Genomic DNA, 14191 nt, shown 5'->3' with positions numbered 1-14191 from the left:
CTGTATAAAAGACACTTGTCCACATACTCATTCATGGAGAAGGTCATGTGGTCTGATGAGATGAAATAGAGCTTTTTTCTAAACTCTACTTGTTGTGTTTGGAGGAAGACTAAGGATGAGTGCAACCTCAAGAACACCATCCAAACTGTGAAGCATGGAGGTGGAAACATCATTCTTTATGGATGCTTTTCTGCAAGAGGGACAGGACGACTGCACCGTATTGAGGGGAGGATGGATGGGGCCTCACACACAAAAGTGTCACTGCAGGCAGAAACCCCAAATTACACAAACATATAATTATAAAACATAGTTATATACCAGGGGTCTCCATCCTCCAACCAACCTTTTGTGTGCGAGGGCTACCTCAAGGGATAAAATAATAGAAGGGATTTGTGTTTGTCATACTCAAATTTTTATACATATAACATGGTGGTGCTTTTTACAAAAAATAATAAAATATCTTGATATTCTGGTTCAGACTTACAAGTGTTGAAAAAGAATCAACAATTCCTGAAAAATTATGAAAATATTTATAGATTTTTTTTGTTGTTGTTGATTTTCTACAAACCTATTATGTATGCGTTATCAAAAACAGTAGCCCAAACATTTAGTATAAATATAAATGCAAAAATAAATAAATAAACTGTCATAACTTCTTAAAAAACATTAGCATACTGCATTACATTTAATACATAGCCTATATAGCCTTTTTTTTTTATTACTTTCTGGACTCGGACTCGGCCTTTGGGAGCTCGGACTTGAGTCCAGCTTGGCCCCTTTTGGACTCGGACTCGGACTCAGACTTGATGTTTGTGGACTTGGTCTTGACTCGTGCTTGACAATACCACTGCTGATGACACTCAACTCTTCCTCTCATTCCATCCTGATGATCCGACGGTAGCTATTCGCATCTCAGCTTGTCTAACTGACATTTCTTCCTGGATGATGGATCATCACCTTCAACTCAACCTTACCAAGACAGAACTGCTTGTGATTCCAGCAAACCCATCGTTTCATCACAATTTCACCATCAAGTTAGGCACATCAACCATTACTCCTTCAAAAACAGCTAGAAGCTTGGAGTTATGATTGATGATCAGCTGACTTTCTCAGACCACATTGCTAAAACTGTCCGATCCTGCAGATTTGCTTTATTCAACATCAAGAAGATCAAGCCCTTTCTTGGGAACATGCTGCACAACTCCTTGTTCAAGCTCTTGTTCTGTCCAGGCTGGACTATTGCAATGCTCTCTTGGCAGGTCTTCCAGCCAATTCTATCAAACCTTTACAATTAATTCAGAACGCGGCAGCAAGATTAATTTTTAATGAGCCAAAAAGAATACACGTCACATCTCTGTTTATCAATTTGCACTGGCTTCCAATAGCTGCTCGCATAAAATTCAAGGCATTGATGTTTGCATACAACCACTGGCTCTGCACCCATTTACCTAAATTTGTTACTTCAGACTTATGTGCCTCTAGAAGCTTGTGTTCTGCAAGTGAATGTCGCTTGATTGTTCATCCCAAAGAAGCACAAAAGTCACTTTACAGACTTTTAAATTAAATGTTCCTCCTGTGGAATGACCTGCCCAGCTCAATCCGGACAGCTGAGTCCTTAGCCATCTTCAAGAATCGGCTTAAAAACACATCTCTTCCATCTTTATTTCACCCTCTAACTTTAACACTCACTATTCTAATTCTATTCTTTAAAAAATCTAACTACCTTTCTGATCTTTTTGTATTCTATTTTCTTTTAATTTATTATGCAATTGGTATATGGTATGTGTATGTGTATGTGTAAAGACCTCTAACTAGCTTGCTCTATTCTTTCATTTTTTTATTCTATCTGTTTTCTTTTTATTTATTATATTAGTTAAAAACCCATCCTACGTGTACTGTATTAACCTAACTGAGACTTGTTATAGCACTTATATATCATTGCTCTTTTTGTTGTTTTTGATTGCTTCCACTGTCTTCATCTGTAAGTCGCTTTGGATAAAAGCGTCTGCTAAATGAATAAATGTAATGTAAATGTAATATAGGCCTACATGACTATATTAAATATAACAGCATTTTCAATATGAACTTATACAGGTACATTTCTGCCAAAAAATGTTTGTTTTACTACAGTTAATTCATAAGTTGTGGAGTGAATGTCTTCTGACTGGTTTGTTCTTGGAACAATGTTTCGCCTGTTTTTTTACGTCAATATGTTGAGAATATCAAACTTGAATCACATAGTCATCTGTGGGTTTTTAAGAGAAATAGAGAATTCTGCGCTAAATTGAGCTGCTTCTCAGTGGATCCTCCAAGGGGGCCCCCAACAGAACAGGAAAATCCCATTCATTTTCTCCCTAGGATATTTATTTTCAGACATAATGTCTAAAGTGGTCTCCAACACGTTGCTCGTGGCCTGATTGGAGGTAGCTCGCCAAGGGCCATTCACATATGGCGTCTTTTGCGCTCAAGTTCAAAATATTTAAGCGACCCACTCATTTTTTCCAGGTGCAATGAGTCAATATGAAGGATGGGGGTGCACCCAAACCACAGGTGTTTTTTTCTTCTCCGTAAATAAATCTTCTAGCAGAGCTACAGCAAACGTTTATCGGTAGTGGAAATCCATTAGCTAGGCTATTAAAACTTCTAGCAACGTAGCAACATAGCAACGACAGACGCCACGGGAAAATCGGACCGAATTTTACAGTTTTTTTTTTATTCACTTTGGTTTTTTATTCACTTTTTATTTTCACAAGCAAGGTGTACATTTTCACAACTCATATTACTAATATCACGACAGATCATCAAAAGTGCACTTTTTTCAAACATGTCAGCATATTTTCGATTGTTTTAGTACAATACACAAAACCACAAAGTATCCTTTTCACTACACAAAATAAGTGTTTCATCTTAATAAATGTTTCATTCACAGTAACCACCTTTCATAAATCTCTTACTGATCTTAATGGTTAATCACTGAACCATTTGGTAAACCTATAGATTTTAAATTGGTTTGTCAGGAATATACAGTATATGGATTTTGAGAACTACAGAAATAAAAATGCGTGTTTGTATGAACATATAAATTATGTCCAAGTGCCTGGACAACCTGGAGGAAACATCTCCATGTGCGCAGCTATCTCTGAAGATGGTGTTGTAGGACGTAGGCCATTACTTGGCTCCTATAATGCTGCACATCTTATTGAGTTCCTCAATGAAATTGAACCAGCCTGTCAAGGTATAAAGGGGTCACCTATGTAACTGTGTTGGACAATGTCAGGTTCCACCACGCAGAGGTAGTTCAAGCATGGTTTCAGGCCCATCCCCGATTCATGACCCTCTACCTGCCTCCATACTCTCCCTTCCTCAACCCTATTGAGGAATGTTTTTCAGCATGGAGGTGGAAGGTCTATGATCGCCAACCCCTTGAGCGTGCTAGCCTCATTCAGGCCATGGATGATGCATGTGATGACATCAGTGTAGACCAATGTCAAGCATGCTCGCCAAAAGGCTTTTTCCAAGGTGCTTGAACAATGATAACATTCATTGTGATGTGGATGAGAATCTATGGCCAAATGCTCAAGACAGGCGTGATCCAAATTAATGTAATGTGTGCACTAAATGTTATGTTTTCTTCTCCTTTAGTTAAATTTCATTATAGAAAATATACCTATGTTACAATTATATCAGAAAAATAAAAACTAATTTGCCCAAATTATTGTAGAGGATGTCTTCATTGATCCTTCACTTGATTACACATTGGATGGATATTTTGGAAATGATAGATTATGTAAATGTTGGGTAATGTACTAAATATATTGGCATATAAAAGTGTATTGCCTAATGTGAAAACTGTGTAATCTGTCTTTTATAGTACTGTAGCATATTAATTTCAGCACTTCTAAGGCCGATTTGAAACCAGTATCTTGCATTGTTTGCTGTTGGATGAACTGAATGTTAAAAGTACTAAACTGAAAGAAGATCATACTGTTGTGTTTCAGTGATTAAACCAAATGTTCTCATTACATATTACAATAATCTTGTGTTTGAAACAATGATTATATGGAATGAAAACGTGCAACTGAATGAAAGAATGAGATCCGGTTTTGAAAGAATGACTAGCTGTGTTACAAATGTGATCAGTTTGGATTTTTGTACTAAGAGTTTTGAAAATGTACACCTTATTTGTGAAAATAGTACCAAAGCGAATGAAAAAAAAACTGTACTATTAATAATAAAAGATAAGCTATTGTGTATTGTAAATGTCAGTATTTTGTCTTTTTTGAATCATTCTTTTTATAAGAATGATTTAAAGACTGAAATATGCGAGGTTTATCTTTTTATAAAAACGTTTTTGTCAAAACTTTATTTGAACTTGTACATGTTAGTAGATAACATGTTGTAAGACACTTCATTCAAATTTGGCCATCATTTTAATGATACTATTTTAATGTTTATGCAAACAAAAAGTGCATATTGATGGTAAGTTTATTTGTTATTTGCTGGTTTTCGATATAAAACTTGGTGAATTGATTTTATTGTGTAGTATTAGTACTTTTTGAACAGGATTATGTGATAACAATGCTCATTTTGGTCACTATAATCATGAAAATACAGTTATGATGTACTATAAAATCAACAATAATTATGTGTTTTTACAGTATAATAATTTTTTTATATGTCAATTAAAGGTGACATATAGGCTTACAATAACTCGTTTAGGTCTAAAACAGTTGGCATATTTGTTAATATGAGAGTTATGAGACATTATTTATGTTAGTTTTTTTTTTTTTTATAGATTTAATTTTTGCATATAGCTCTCGGCCACTTTCATTTTTAAAAAGTAGCTAAAAAAGTTTGGAGACCCCTAAACCATCCAAGTTAGATTGACCATGAGCTACGAGGCTGAGAAACGAAAGTTTCTGCTCCCATAAAAGCCACAAAGTATAAAAATCAACCTTGTTATTTGCGATCTTCTGGAGAAATACTACACTACCCATAATTCTAAGCAAAAATAACTTGAGTCGCGCCGCGGTTACCATGGTGACGTATACCGGCCCCGCGAACGGTGATCTGAAGTAAATAAATACCGGTAGTTTATATGTTTATACTGTGCCTTTTTTCCGTAAGTTTAAACGGACGGCCGTTCTGGACTTTTCCAGAACGCACAGATTGTCAGTCCGTCCCTGTTGACATCAAACGATAGTTTGGACATTATCTTCGCCGACAACATGTCTAAGGTAGGATAACAATAATTACATAATATACGTTGTTTCATAGCTTTATCATTACTTTGTATTGGGCACTATACAAATGGTTGGGGTTACTGCGTTGCGTGGACAGGCTGTACCTACTGTAATCACGTGTGCTATCTTGTTAGCTAGCCTAAAACTATCAGCAACGCGATCTACTAACATGATACTAACATAACATGAATTACAACATGGGTTTCTGATTTCAGTACTAGTAATTGACTATGTTTAGCAGGTGTTTGTTTTTCAACGTTTTGGTAAAACAATTTGATATTTTATGGCTCCTTGTAGAACAAGATCTAAACATCCTACTAGGCTATAACATACAAAGTGTCTGAAAATTATATTAATTTTTATAGTCGAAGCGTACGATAGTCTATATTCATCATACTTTATTAATTTACTAGAATACATGGTTGATATCCATCAAAAGCTGAGCAGTTAACTTGAGATAACTTCCTTGTGTCCAAGATATGTAGCATTTATTGATATGTAATATCTGGCAATTATTTATTATGCACAATGCTGTACCAGGACCGAGCCATAGGGGGAAACACGTCTTCTTAGTTTCCCGCCATTCATGTAAATATGAGGCGGAGATTTATTAAATATGCACACTGCAGTACCAAGACCCGGCTCAGGGGGCAAATCCGAACACACACCCTCACACTCCAACACTGGTAAAACCACCTTCTGGGGTCACAAGTAAGGAGCTAAGAAATTTGCACAGGCTATATTAGCATGCTATTTCCTATCAGTTCCAATGGGCATCCTTATGGGGACACAGATTTTGTCCCCAGTTGGTCATCGTGTCCCCACATGGAAGGTAAAAAAACACATCCATGTCCCCAAGAGGTAGCAAAAACACACCCACACACACACACACAAACACACACACACACACATTTGTTGGGTTTTCATGTTTTATGGGGTCATTCCATAGACATTTTTTACAGAAAAGGACCAGAAATAAATTAAACTGGATGGTAAACATTTGAGTATTTCATAATAAATGTTTATTAATAGTTGTTACAGTATGAAGTATAGAACACAGATGATGAATTTGCATTATATGATTATAGTTTTGCCTTTGGGTAATATAAATCACTAGACAGTCTTTGAAAAATGTATGTTGTTTTATAAACCATTTAATATAATGCCCTCCATAGAAATAAGTAAAAAACATTTTTCAGTCAATTTGCTAATCATATGTTGGCATACATATTCATCATTGGGATTTATTCTGTATCACCTGTATGATCCCACAAACATTTTACTGTTTAGGATAGAGACCTGTCTTCTGCACCCCAAAAGCAGTGATGAAGATGTTGATGATGACGGTGAGAAACACCAGCACAGTTGCCTCATTGTTTATTATGTCCAGCTTCCTCTGATTGGCCACGTCATTCAGGTTTTTGAGTGTTGAAAAGGGAAGATTGTATGAAAAGGAATCTCTAAATATAAAACATCTGATTTGGATTTGTCTTAACCAAAATTAACCCTCTGAATACCTTACACGTTTTGTGTATAATACATGATGTATTTCACTCTCACCCATGTGGACAAAGAGAGCCCCAACGAGCACTTGGAAGAAGAGTGACACGGCGATGAGGAGGATGACAGTGAGTCGGGGCCCTGCTCCAGGACAGCTTTCAGCTGAGAGACGTTAGCCATCAGCAGCGCTACATCCAGCATGCTCTCTGCTACACTCTTCTTAGTGAAATGATGATTTATGTTGAGAGGTTCTGCAGGCTGAGAGAGAGAAATCAATAATAAAAATCAAATAAAATGATTAAATCAAATTAAATATTTTTTTTCTGCTACTGTAATTAGCATTGATTCCACCTTTTATGGTATACATATATGCAGCTTCTGTTGGATAAAGTTCTGGCATGCATCTACTGGGTTTATTGTATTAAGGAACATTTTCAGACTCATGCATACTCATTTCAGATGCATTAATTCACCTACAATGTGCTGGAATATTTTCAGTGGATGAAAACAAGTGGTCGTCTACCATCATCAGTGGTTTCCAGTAACATCTGTGCTCTGTGAAATAAGACCCTTCAAAGCCAGAGAAGTTCTCAGTGCAAATGGTAAAAAGCTAAATGAATAAATTTAAATGGCAAGACTAATGAGAATATTTGAGAATAATTATAGTTTCCTCTGCTTTTTGCACACAAATAGCAATTTCAATTTCATATACAAAACATATAAGTATATATTACCTATTTATATCATTTATACATAAAAATCTTCCAACAGAACATAATTGTAAACATAAGCTATAATATTATACAAGTGTAATGAAAATTCTAATATACATAATATATATATGAAATTGACATTTTAGTTACCAATTTCTACCAATACATGGCAGCATTTCACTATAGATTTTTCAATCTGCAGTGTTCTTTTTGACAACATGGGGGCGCTAGATATCCTTATTTAAATAATCTTTTTACAGTACAGTTTTATTAACTATTATTATATTAATAACGAAAATATTATGATACAATATCTTAAAAAATTATATATATTTCAATAAGTCTCCTGAAAATTTGTACATTACAGGAATAAGACTAGTATTTAGCCTTTTGTTCCAAATTTATAAAAAAATAAGTCATATAAAATGTATATGTATAATTTGAAAAAGTCATCATCCAAATCCTTTGCTCATAGCTTTTTTTCTTATCTATCAAGAGCCCTTGAAACCTTTCTACCAAATTTCAAAATCAATCCAACATTTTTGCTTCACTTCATGCGTTTCATGATTCTTCTTTTTGATCTTGGTTCTCGAATCATGCCCTTATCACTGTCTACAGGATCTGTTAAAGACATGTACAGTAGGTTGAGAAAGATTGCATCTACATGTATGTGACTCTATAAACATAAGATCAATGGAGTTCAAGAATGTGTCCCAACACTCCTTCCAAACATTTATGTTTCATGTGATGTGAAATAAGAAGAGCCTGTTTTGTAGAAAAAAAATAAATAAATAATCTCCACCAATCACAATGCAGTAAAAGAAGACCAGGCAAGCATCCAAATACCACACGCACAGGCTCACTGTTTTCCCTAATGATGGGGAATGTTTCCCATTTTTTCTTTCTAAAATAAACACCCTGGGAGAGGTCAGGAATATTTTATATGTGGGGCCCGTGTCGCTGGCCCACAGGAAGTCCACCTCCCCACCCACTCATTGGCTGCTCTCACGTCCAATAGCAAATAGGACTGAATGAGGAGGGTTTACTCAAACAAATAACTTTCATTGCTACGTCTTCTTTTTACTCCTCTTTTCTGGGCAACCACATCCCACATCACGTGCAGATACAGAGGAGGTCTGAAAACACCTCGTTCACCACAGAAATGAGAGAAACACATACAGTACACATTATTTACTGCAAATACATACTTTATATACATATATGTATACTGTGTATATATACGTTTCTCTCATTTCTGTTGTGAACAAGGTGATTATATATACATACATATATATATATATATACTCTGTTTATGTGTGTATATATACACATTTTGAAAAACACAATAAAATTTTCCCATAAATGACACATAATAAAAATTTCATATCAAGCTTTTCACTGACACTTTTAAACTGCTGTAAAAATTCTAATGAAAATGTACAGTAATACTTTACTAAATAAATATTTAAATTATTTGATTAGATGAGCCTAGTTTTAAACATCTAATATTTTATATTTTATGACAGATTTCCAGTGAGTTAAAAATTATAAAGATAATACAATTAGAAAAATAGGACAAATAAGTGGGTTAATATGACCTTCACATAACAAAAGAAAACAGCTGAAATCTAATAGCAAAACCAATTAGATAAGATTTTATTTGTACATATTTTATTATTTTCAATTTAATTTAATTAAAATTCTAGTAATTTTGTTGTATTTTTTTATTAGTTTATTAGCAACCACCCAGAATAGCCAAACAAACACACAGAAAAAAAAAGAAAAAAAAATATTAATTAAACTTTCTAATTAAATAAAATACTGAAAGCACCAAAACTGACCCAGCAGATTTATCTTGTGTGAAACTGACCTACTCTCATCATTCTTAGTTTAGTCTGTGAATTAAGAATTATTTTGAAGTCAGGAAATGGTCACATTTCCGGCCCACTGGGTCAGATCCATCTCTCCCACTATTTCCTGTCTTTCGTACATTCATTTTCAAATGATCAGCCACTCAACTTTTAAACCATGAAGCACAATCCCATGAACTGAGAATAAGTTCTGTTTACTTACAATGACATTATACTTTTCATTTAGAAATGTTAAAACAGAAGAAGCATTGGATCGATAATTCCCCCAAAGCCATTATTAGTTCTGAAAGATTTTCATAAAAGCCCTTTCCTTTTGACAGCATAATGTGGTGTGCTGTATAACAAAGGGCTTTCTGTCTCTACAGGATTCATGTTACGATGATAGTATTGTGCGATTTTATGGATACAAGGCTTTTTTTTTTCTGTGCTCTGACATGCTGGGATAATGTTAAAACCGGTTTATACATTTCAGCTGATATGAAAGCTACTGCTCTCACTGACCTGCGGCAACAGTGCAAAATGAGTGAAATTTAAAGTGCTGACTTTTACCATTTGGCCTTTAAACATCTATAAAACACAAACGTCCTTCCTGTTGGACACACAGTTCATATGAATAACGTGACCTCTGACCACTTATTTATTAATATACATATGAGGCTCTGAATGATTATTATAAAGAAATGTCAAAATCAATCAACACATGCACACTTACATAAAAATATGACAGAGCTTCAAGGCACTCCCTGCATTGCAACATTCAGTGTTGTCACGGCAATGGGGGGATGCGTGTAAACAGAGCTGGTAAAGTTCTATGTTGCCTCAGCGTTTTCAGAGGAGAGCCAATCAGCACCAGGAGGCATTGATGTCCCAGCCAATTAGAGAGTGGACGGAGCTTTAGGAATGTGTTGACAGGTCAGTGGGGGCCCAGGGAATTCTGGGAATGTTAGATACAGTAAACCTCAGTACCCCAGTAACTGTAGGGGACAAAAAACACATGGAGTATTTTACAATATATTTGCTTAAAGAATTCCAAACATTTTAAGATGTCTCATAAAAATCATAGAGAGTACATTTCTACCATTTATATTGCGCCATTCAAGTTTGTTTAGGCAGCTTTTGAAGTATTTGCCTAATATTATTTAATTGGAAAAATAAATGTAAGACTTAAGATGTCTTAAGAAAAAGTACAATCATGTTTAAAAAAACAAATGCAGTGCAGATAATTTAACCATTAATTCTTGCTACAACCTACTTTGTTACCAGTAGGTGGCGACATGTGACTTGATTTTATGAGAGAAAATTTGAATAATTCATTTTTTGTTCTTGAATCATCACCCAATTCTTAAAACACATTGATTCATTCAGAAACTAAACTATCTTTCTGATCAATTTGAAGACTTTAAACTTTGCATTTGTCGGACGCAGATGTCATACTGTATGTTTAATTTTAGAAATAAACTTTTATACTCCAAAATAAGAAAGAAATTACAGTAATTAACACCTCTGAAGTGGGACAGCCTCGATGATGTACAAAAACATGACATCCAGAGGACACAGCCTTAAAAGGTAGACATTGAAATGACTCATTTATGAGTGAGTCATTGAATTATTCGCTCAACCAATTTCATTCAGGAACGAAACACCACTACTTGTTTTTTTGGAGATGCTTAATGATTCATCCTGCTTTGTCTTCGTTTAGAACTGTTTTTTTAAGGCAGAGTAAAAATAAACAAACTGACAATATTGTCTAAAATGGAAGTTAATTGAATATATGAACTTCTTGTTTATAGTGTACACTAGAAGCCTTAAGCATAGCTTCTTCGTTATGTAGTAATTGTTTTACAAAAAAAAACACTGAAGCCTTGTAGTTTATAACTTAAGTATACTAAAGTATAAATCTATGCCTGACCCTCAAGCTGTTGTTTATTCCCCCATTGAGAAAATAAGTGCTTTTAAGAGCGTGTTTGACAGACTACACATGGACGCTTTCAGTCTGTTTAAACAAATAAAACTGGGCCTTTTATCACTGACAACATGTCTCCATTTGTGAAATATCAGATTTTTGTCTAAGTGAAGTTATCCGTTGGGCATATTGTAGGCTGTTTGGATTTGAAGAGGGTCACGCTATGTTTATGAATACAGTTGCTATAAACACTGGAACGTCTTCACTTCATATCAAACACGGGGCAGAGTGGAATGAGAGGGGATGTGATAGGACACGCCCCTTCCCCGCCCACAGAGCCTGTGGCAGCTGTCACACCTCATGAACCCTGTGACCTCACACACACAGATACTCATGCCACAACTTTCACTTGATCACAAAAATTAAAAGAAATAATTATAATACATAAATAGTGTTAATAATGATAATAACAAAAACATTATATATATATTTGACGTTTGTAATGAGTATAAAATAAATAATGATGATGATGACTATTAAATGAAATAAATGAACAAATAATGCATATATAAAACAAACAAATAATAAAACAATCCTCATCACTATTTATTTATAATTTCTTGTTTTAATTATAATTATTATTGTTATAGTAAATAATTGAGAAAATAAAATAAATACTTAACTGTAACAACAACTATTATTATTAGTAGTAGTATCATCTTCATTATCTCCATTTATGTATGAATTTATTTTTCATTTATTTATTAGTTTATTTATGATTACCTATTTTATTATTGTTGTTATTAATATTTTTAACAACTATAATAATTATTATTAGATAATAATTTATTCATTTTATCTGTTTATTTTATTCATTTTAATGTTTAATTTAATTATGTACATTTTAATATTGCTGTTATATAAAAATAAATAAATTGTAACAACAACTATATCATCATCATTTATTCATGTATGCATTTACTTGTCATTAATTTATTTGATCATCATCATCATCATCATGATATGGATTTCGATTAAAATATTTGATCAAAACAAATCAGATTCATACTTTTTAGAACATAGGTTTCTAAAAAAACACTGTGAAACTGTAATAAATGATGAAAAAAAAACTCACTGAGTACTGTTCCTCCAAACAGACTGTCACCTGCACTCATTTCCTGGCACAGTGACTCTCCAGTGTGTCACTGCTGCTGCTATAGTGTTCATATGGAGGATGGGTGTTGTTTGTATATTAACTGTGTAGTTGACTTAATTTGTATTTGTCATGCGGATGTGGCTAAATAGATTCTGAGAAAAAAAATGATTTAGAAACAGAAATAGTGAATTGAAAAAAAAAATTTGTGGCTCACCAAATACACTCATGTTAGACACCACGTGAGACATTTGACAAAGTTAATCCCAGTTTCTCTTCTCTCATTCTATATATACACACTCGCATGAAGCCAGATGTGTTTTCTGTTAGACTGTGACTCTTTGTTTTCACTCATAACCTTCAGTGACATCCTGCTTCTTGCCACCATGAAAAAAGTATAGCGTTATAGATTTAATATACCCATGGGAGAAAAGAGCTTTCCTGTATTGAAACAGGAAATTGTGTAGGGATATAAAGAAGAACAATGCCAACACATCACAGACGTCAACAGGATTTGCTATTTAATGTTGGTAGTCAGAGGTAATGTAGTTGGTTTCAGGGGGAGCGACAATTCTCATTTTAGGAAGCATTTGATTGGATGGAACATTAAAATTGACCCTTTTTTAACAAGAAGAGAAAAACTACATTTTAAAAGTGTATATCAGCTAATAGTTAGTTACATTAACTTTTACAAACATATATTAGAAGAAATGACAATAAAGCTTAACAGACATAAAACCACAAAACAATTAAACATTAAATTGAGTGGAAATTTAGACTTTTTAAGTAAAATCAGGAATGCATCTCTGTTATATAGATCACAACTCTTCTTTTAGGAGACACATTTGTGGCAAAGACACAAATGAGACCTCCATAAGATGGAAAAGCTAACTCTGAGTAATAAACTTGTCTTCTGGGTAACATAAAACACACACACTCACACACACACACACACACACACACACAGAGAGAGAGAGAGAGAGAAAGAGAGAGAGACAGACAGACACACCCTGTTTGGCAATGTACAAGACTGTGCAAAGTCATAATGGAGCCCAAGGGAGACTCTACTCTTAAAGAATTCAAACTAATATCATCCCTGACCCTGTCATACCAATGTGCGAGGAGTTAGAGAACAGGAAATGTTTCTTTGACACTTTAAGCTTCAGGATAAAATCCCTGCCTTTGCTTTCCCATGAACCCACCAAACATTCTTTATATTTCCTGTAGCGACACAAGGACGAGTAAATGATCAGACCCAGTGCCATGGTGGGCTGTCATTGGAGTAACCACACGATGAGAGACGTTTGAGAATGTGTGTGTGTGCGTGTGTGTGTGTGTGGATTTAACTTTAGCTCGGCAGCAAAACTCTCCCCAAAAGAGCTAAATCTGACCAAAACTCCCTTTGGGGACATTCGGGGACGTCCATTAATTGAAACTCATTCATTCTTTTTTTTTTTTTTAACATTAAAAAATGCAAAAAGCTATTAATTGTCATAGAGCAGCTTTACATAAAAACACTGTTTATATATGGTATATATATATATATATATATATATATATATATATATATATATATATAATATATATATATATATAAACACACAGTAATGTGTTTATGTAATGCTGATGTAATTATGACAATTAACTATTTTGTAATGTTAGAAAAAAAGAATAAATGCATTTCATTTAAGGGACGTCCCTGAATGTCCTCAATTGAAAACTCACTTATAAACAGTGAGTTTTTCCATTTATGAATTCTTTTCTAACACTTAGAATGTTTGTGTGGAATTAACTATAGTTTTAGGCCA

General features: G+C 34.2%; 2 long non-coding RNA genes across 2 annotated transcripts; one reads left to right on the top strand and one right to left on the bottom strand.

The window, feature by feature from the left end:
* The first annotated feature begins 6150 nt into the window (after positions 1-6150).
* Positions 6151-7001, top strand: LOC113047960 (uncharacterized). Its single transcript, XR_003276378.1, has 2 exons — positions 6151-6589; positions 6818-7001. It is a non-coding gene; the product is annotated as an uncharacterized LOC113047960 (long non-coding RNA).
* LOC113047959 (uncharacterized) lies at positions 6884-12427 on the bottom strand. The gene is made up of 3 exons (XR_003276377.1): positions 12366-12427; positions 10040-10301; positions 6884-7001 (listed from the first exon to the last, which is right to left on the bottom strand). It is a non-coding gene; the product is annotated as an uncharacterized LOC113047959 (long non-coding RNA).
* Between the last annotated feature and the right edge of the window lie 1764 nt (positions 12428-14191).

Source organism: Carassius auratus, chromosome 29, assembly GCF_003368295.1.
Source record: "Carassius auratus strain Wakin chromosome 29, ASM336829v1, whole genome shotgun sequence".
In the NCBI taxonomy this organism is placed as follows: Eukaryota; Metazoa; Chordata; class Actinopteri; order Cypriniformes; family Cyprinidae; genus Carassius; species Carassius auratus.
The sequence above is the reverse complement of the archived record's forward strand: the minus strand, read 5'-3'. Positions and strand labels throughout refer to the sequence as shown.